An 8,105-nucleotide genomic window follows, 5' to 3' on the forward strand; every position below is an offset into this window, starting at 1 on the left:
TTTTGATTCTAATAACTTTTCATCAATTTCTCTTACTTAGTTTGGTATGGGATTTCAAAAACAAAGTGATGGTAATGTAAATAATAGTAATATCAATTCCCAAAAATACATATAAAAAGTTAACGTGAAGCAAAATTAATTAGCAATTGGAAATAAATTGGTGACTTTCAGCCACATAGTAATAAGGAAAAGCAAACCTTCCTTATTACCCTTTCCGGAATTCCCAGTGAGATGAATGGTATTGATTCGTGTTGAGGGTGCTCCGGAAAGAGGGACTTTGTTTCATTCATTGGCATGGCATCTAGGACACAGGAGGACAGCAATAGAAGAAAGTGACACCTTGAAAACGAGCTTTGGGAGAATAAAAAGGAACTGATGTTCAATTAAAGTATTTTCTTCCTTTCCACAAACTCCCTTTTGCTCCCTCTTGCTGCTTGTACTCTCCTCCATTCAGATTCTGCTGAGCCAAAACCAGGCTCTCTTAATTCATATATGTTTTCATTTTTGTTCTGAACAAAGGGAAAAAATAATGATGAACCTTCTTGATCTACTCCATGAACACATTGCTCCCAGCTCCAGTAGAATTGCCTATTTCAGGCTTTGTGCTTTAGAAAGCTGCTTCTAGGGACCTTCTTCACCTAGGGATTCTAATTGCACACCGCTCTGGGATATAAAACCTTGAACTTCAAATCTGAGTTTTAAAATTCAAACCAGGAAGTAAATTAATAAATTAGAGTCAATGAAAATGGAAACACCAAGACACTGTAAATCAACTAGGCTCTAATGTAAAATAAAATTTTTTTTAGAAATGAGAACACCAGCACAATTCCCCAACACTACTTCCAAACTGTCTCCACCTTCAGGGAGTACCAAATATTTCTGGGCACTTGGACATCCTATAACTGATCATTTTATTTTGTCACACGCTTCCTCTTTTCCACTCTTTCAGGTACAGTATATAACTTGCTTAAATTTCATATTGTAAGTTTCAGAGGACATATGAAATTCTTGTGGACACTCGTTACTGATACAACCATAAGTAGGGATCACCGACAAAAATAGGTAACTAGAAAAACAATATTCACAGTCTTCAGCTCAGTACTGTCCCTTCTTTATAATATCATCATCCCTCTCTCTTCTGAACGCATATGTCTGGCGACTGCACATGTAATTAAGCAAGTTTACTGCAAAAGGGCACCATACCCAAGTGTCATTCACATCATATTACACTAGAGTTGAACATCTATCTTAAATTTTTTGCAGAGGGCCCTAAGCAAATCAATGTGTTTTAAGGTTTCCTACAGATGGAGATGACATGTCTTGCAGAAGGAAGAGAGGGTCTTCCTTTATTCACACAAAGGCACTCACATACAGTGAGAGTGGAAATATTAAATTCAAAATCCCATGAAAACAAAAATGGCGACTGCCATGTCTATCACTGTGTCTTCCAGCCCCCTGCACTGGACCTAGCAGGTACTTAATGCTAAAGTCACATTTGTTGACTGCCTGGCTGAACTCTGTGTTTTATTTATGGTTCTTCCAATTTATTGATATATATCTTTTCTATTGCTTATCCTGTCTCACACTGAATTTATAAATCCATAGCGGATTATTTGAATAAAATTACTGATGAATAGAATGGAAATATAGAGGCACTTTGTAAATGTTACATGGTATTATTGGTTGGTTTACGTGACAATGACATTTGAAGTTCATTTCAAATGTGTCCCTTTATTAATCACCTCTTTACAACCGGGGCCTTCTCTTTTGCAGAGCACTTGAAAAATATAGCCCGACAAGCCATTACCATTTCTCCGAATGCACTGCCTCCCAGGTGTATAGATTTAGTACGTCTCTCTTACATTCCTCTTACTCTTCATTCCGATCTAAGTCAGGGGTCAGCCAACTTTTTCTGTAAAGGGCCAGAGAGTATTTTAGGTTTCTGAGGCCATACAGTTTGTGTTACAGCTACCCAACTTCACTGTTGTACCATGAAAGCAGCCATGCCTCACACATGGTCATGGCAATGTTCAGTAAAACAAGTGGTGGCCAGAGGAGCCAGTTTGCTGACTCCTGTTGGAGATTGCCTGCACCCTAGCCTTTGGTTCTGTGGGTTGTCACGTAGTACATCCTGTTTTATCTCATTTAATCCCCAATACAAATCCCCAAGATGAGTATTATTTTCCACTTTTTATGAATGAGGAAATTAGGGGTTAGCCAGCCGATTTGACTGGCTTCTCCTGTCTCTTGAGTCAAGTAGCCTGGTCTGTCTGTGCAACAGGCCCACTCTTGCCCGGAGACTGCATTCTCTCACCTAGAATACTGCCCTTCATGCCTAACCGGTCTCCTTGCTGCCCTCTCTCCTCTCTATATTTCACTCTTCTCACTGCATCAAGAATGTTCTTTTTTTTTTTTAATTTATTTACTTTATTGATTTTTGGCTGCGTTGGGTCTTCGTTGCTGTGTGCAGGCTTCCTCTAGTTGCAGCGAGCAGGGGCTACTCTTCGTTGCGGTGCATGGGCTTCTCATTGCGGTGGCTTCTCTTGTTGCGGAGCACGTGGGCTTCAGTAGTTGTGGCTCGCGGACTCAGTAGTTGTGGCTCACGGGCTTAGTTGCTCCGTGACACGTGGGATCTTCCCAGACCAGGGCTCGAACCCATGTCCCCTGCATTGGCAGGCAGATTCTTAACCACTGCGCCACAGGGAAGTCCCAAGAATGTTCTTTTAAAAATGTATATTAGGGAGTTCCCTGGCAGTCCAGTCGTTAGGACTCGGCGCTTTCACTGCTGCCGTGGGCCCAAGTGTGATCCCTGGTGGGGAACTAAGATCCTGAAAGCCTAGTGGCCCGGCCCAAAAAAAAATGTAAATTAGATCACATGACTGCCCTGCTTAAAACCCTCCAGTGGCTTCTATTGCCTTTGGAGTTAAAACCAAACTCCTGATCCTGCCTGCAAAGCCTGATGTGGTCTGCGTCCTGCCTGCCTGTCTGACCTCACCCTCTGCCCTATTGCTTTTCTCCTTCAGGTCCCAGCCACAGCAGCCTAAGTTCTAGGCTGAGAACATACTCAGATCCTTCCGCCCTTATGGTCTCTGCACACAAGTCTTCCTCTGCCTGAAGCATCTTCCCTGCCCTTCCTCCAGGTCTTCCCCAGTTGCCTCCTTCTTGTCTTAACCTCAAGGTCATTTTCCCCCAGAAATCTTCCCTGGTTCTCAGTCTATGCCTTATCATCAACCATATTCTTCTCTGCATAACTCATTACTGTGTGAATTTTCCAGGCTATTGTTCATTGCCCATCTGTCCTACCAGAATGTAAGCTCCGTAGAAGCAGGGATATCATTCTCTCTTATTCACCACGACATCATCAGAGTATTCAATAGTGCTTGGCATGTATTAAAGACTCAAGAGATATTTATCAACATCTGCTGAGTGAATGCTTGTTAACAAAAATCTCATGCTCTTCATCACACTTTAACCACTTCCCAGGACTGGCTGAGGCTCTTTCCCATAAGACACATCATCGCAGTTGGCTGGGGAAGTATTTGGTTTGTGTTGTTCCATTCACATCGTTAACTTATAACCCCAAGGACATAAGCAGAGAAAAACAAAATATACCAACTATGTTTGGCCAGTTAGGTCAATGACCAAAGATGATGATACGTTCCATTTAAAGAATAATACCCTTGAAAACAACAGCCGTATCCTGATGTGGCTGAAATTCTATTGTTTAGATAAGCAGCCTTGCCGAAGTGATTTAACTCTTAGAATGACATTCTTCAAAGGTCTCATTAAAAATGAAAAAAAAAAATGGTCTAAACAGGAAACAACTTTCATTTCACACTGAATTCAAGGGAAATCAACAGAATTTTTCCTGTAATTATGCCCTGCCATGAATTAAGTTATATGTTTTTTATCTTAACAAGACTGTAAGTTCTTTAAGAGTAGGGACCATGTTTCTTTACATTCCCATTATGTTAAACACACATACATTGAATGAATAAAAACTAAGGAAGGGGAAGAACTATGCAAGTGATTGATTTTTTTTTTTTTTTGCAGTACTTGGGCCTCTCACTGCTGTGGCCTCTCCCGTTGTGGAGCACAGGCTCCGGACGCGCAGCCTTAGCAGCCATGGCTCACGGGCCCAGCCGCTCCACGGCATGTGGGATCTTCCCGGACCGGGGCACGAACCCGTGTCCCCCGCATCGGCAGGCGGACTCTCAACCACTGCGCCACCAGGGAAGCCCCAAGTGACTGATTTTAAAGTAAGTGAAAGGATTCTGAATTGGGAGCCCGTTAAAAGGTAAGCATTTATTTTACAATTTTAAAGAGTATGGGGACTTCCCTGGTGGTCCAGTGGTTAAGACTCTGCACTTCCAATGCAGGGGACATGGGTTTGATCCCTGGTTGGGGAACTGAGATCCCACATGCCATGCAGTGCAGCCAAAAAAAATACATTAGAAAAATAAAAAAGAGTATAGTTGTGGTAAGAGGTGGGGTCAGGATTTAGAAGAGCTACTCTGAGGCCCTGGACAATAACTTAATAACTTTTTCAGCTTCAGTTTCTTTATTCATTAAAAACAAAAAGGTATTGAACTAGGTGATCCTTAGTATATGTTCCAATGCTAACATTGTGTGGTTTCACCAAGATTTTAATCTCAGCAGCTGAAAAGATAAGCCTGTAATTCAGTTAAATAAGCCACATTTCCATCAATAGTATAAGAAATATAAAGAAAAGATAATATAGAAATATAGAAAAAATATAGAGAGAAAATACATATACAGCAATATATAGAGAGAAAATATATATGTATATAGAAAATATATAGAAAAAAATATATAGAAAACATAAAAAAAAGAGCAAACAGAATATTCGGAGATGTTTGGACTTGTATTCTTCATTTATTCACTTTTTCATTCATTCAGCCATTAATTCAAAGATATATTTTTGAATCCTCACAGATATTTTACTAAATATAGTGAGAAGAATGAATCCTAAGGATATTTTTAAAATACTCAGTGCATTCTGAGCTCCCTCAACAGATAGGAGAGAGATCACGAGGCTTGGAGTATATATACCTGGTTCTAGTCCGTAGAGCTCAGGAAGGAACATTCCTAACATGATGCTTCAAGGGATCTGCCCAGTTTCTTTTGCCAGGAGGTGATGGGTCAGCTGCAATACTTTTAGACATTTAGATGCACCCTTCCTAGAAAACATGATGATATGAAGACATTGAAGACAACCTTGTCACTGAGTGTCATCAATTAGGCTATTTTCGGTTAGACGCTGCACAGGAAGTTTGAAATGCTCTGGAATCTTAGCACTCATATATGAAAGAAAATTGCTAGTGGTTTTCTCAAAGTAAAGAACGTCCTGAAAACTTACATGATATTATCAATAATTAGTGCAAAATCAAAATAAACTTTTCTAAACAAATTCAGATCAACCTAAAGGAAAACTTGAATTATCTTTCCAGTTTCTCTGTAGAAAGTATTACAGCACTGTTGTCAAGTTTCAGTCCCCACAAAATCTGGATTCTCCCCAGGATGTATCAGTAACAAAGGAGAGGAATTTAGGAAAGACCAACATCAGTATGCTTAGGGAAGGCTCCCTAGAGTGGATAGGATAGGACCTGGGCTTTAATAGATGGATAGAATTCAGAAATTGATCAGTGAATTCACAACCTGGAAAGAGTTCACAGAGTTGCCTATCTTCAAAGCTGTGTCATATTCCAAGCACACCAAATAAGTGTCCTTTAAAGTGTCATCTGTAATTGATTGGTCTGGGTTCAGTAGAGAAGAGTGTTGTGATCGACTGGTGATGCCTGCCACAGGTCAGAGATGGGAAAAAGGAACCATGTGTGCCACATGCTTGTCTTACCTGCTCAGATCTCTCAGGGACCTGTTTTCCTGCATCACAATGAGAACATTTTGTCCCAATTCAAATGTTATGTCTCTTCACATGAAAATATCTTCTTTTTAAGTTCTACCAATGTTGAAGTGTTCCAGTACCAAGATGGAAGAAGAAAATGAGAAGAGATATTTGTTCTTAAAAGGGGGTTCTCTCACTTTCTCCCTAAATCCCGCTGCTCCTCAGCTCCTCTGCTTCTCAGCAGTATGTGTGAGGTTGAAGGCAAGGATGTGGAGGTTTCTTGGATAGTGTCAGGGCAGGCACAGAGGCCTACCTGAGGGCATTTAAAGGGAGGCAGAGAGGGAATCAATTTAGCAGGATACCAGGTGAAGAGGGGCTCAATCTAAGAGGCCCTCTCTATGTGTACATTTCCCCACTCATTCTCCTTTTGGCTGTAGCGCCTTTATTTTCTCATTTCTAGAAACAGTGGGATATGTGGAAGGAGGGAGATGTGGAAGCAGAAGAGCATCTCTGTGGCTTTGAAGCTCTCCAGGGATATGGGTTACGGAAAGGCCAAAGAGGCCCTTTCCATCTACTGGGCGCTAGGCCACCCTGGCTGTAGGGTGACTGCGCTCCATTTTACTTGGGCTGGCGGCTACAGTCATAGACACAGACATATAATGACAATAACAAAAGCTAACATTAATCAAGAATTTATCATATGCCAAACACCATGCTAAACACTTGGGGTACATTTTCTTATGGTCACAGACATGTCACAAAATGGAAAGACTTTGGCATCAGGCAGACTTTGGTTTGAATCTCGGCTTCATCACTGATCACCTGTATGGCCCGGGTTATAATAGTTCGCCCCAGTTAACTTATGTATCTATTAGAAGATATTACAATATGTACATTGCATCATTACTGGAGTAATTAGAGATACTGTGTGTAAAGTACCTGTCACATAGGATGCTCCCCATAAACAGGTATTAGTACTTTCATGGTTATTATCATCACCATGGACTCCTGGTGAGAGCCTGGGGAAACGGTTGTCAGCTGCCAGAAGCAATTAGGCCAAAGAAGGTCCAAGAAGGTTGTGAGCACAGGCTGTATTTAGAGGTGAAAGGTGAGAGTAGGGTTTTTCCCCACACCACAAGTAATGCTTCATGACATCAGCTAAGTGTCTTACAATTTAACTCAATTCTAACACAGTCTGCCTGGAGATAGTGTCAGATCCCACAGGTTAAGGGCTCAGTCCCAGAAAATTGCTCCCCACTTCAGATGCCAATTGCAAGTAGTAGGTCCCCAGGTTACCCACAACTTCCATCCTATCTGGCTACAAATTAGAGGTTCCCACAACCTGGTCCTTAGATTCAATTGATTTGGTAGAGTGGCTCACAGAACTCAGGGAAACACCTGTGTTTACCAGGTTATGAAGGATATGATAAAAGATACAGATGAACAGCAAAATGAAGAGGTGCATATGGTGAGGCCTAGGAGGGTCCGAAGTGCAGGAGCTTCTGTCCCCGGGGGACTGGGGTACATCATCTTCCCAGGAGACGTGTGTTTGCCAGCCTGGAAGCTCTTCGAACACTGTACTTTGGGGATTTGATGAAGGCTTTATTATGTAGGCATGATCAATTCATTTTCATCCCTTTTCCCTTCTCAGGAGAAAGGGAAGCAGGACTGAGAATCCCAAGCTTCTCATCATGACTTGGTCTTTCCTATAACCAGGCCTCATCCGGGAAACCACCCAGAGCTGTCTCATTAAAACAAAAGACACTCCCAACACCCGGGAAATTACAAGGGTTTCAGGAACTCTGTGTCAGGAACCAGGGACAGAGACCAATATAAATTTTCTATGATTTCACGGGAGGTATTGGTGGATCACTACAACTAAACGGTACTAATGGTGGAATCAGGAATGAGTGATCGTGGAGCTTCCCCTACAATAGCAATAAAAATATCTTTTCCAGGCCCTTGGTGAAATGATGTGTATTTAGTTCTAGGATGGACTTGGAAGGAATGCATGGAACTGAGGAAGTAGGGTTGGACAGACACCGTATCTTTCCAGACATTTCCCTCCCACCTTCCCCAACTATAGATCTTGTTCTCATGGTGCCTTGTGCACAGGTGGAAGTCAACCAGTATCATTTAGGAAGTACCCACAGTATACCAAATACTGGGGCTAAACCCGCTAGCTACTAAGGCAGAGTGCCTGTTAGAGACATTGCAATTTGAATAAATAACCATGAAA

This window comes from Orcinus orca, chromosome 14 (assembly GCF_937001465.1).
Source record: "Orcinus orca chromosome 14, mOrcOrc1.1, whole genome shotgun sequence".
In the NCBI taxonomy this organism is placed as follows: Eukaryota; Metazoa; Chordata; class Mammalia; order Artiodactyla; family Delphinidae; genus Orcinus; species Orcinus orca.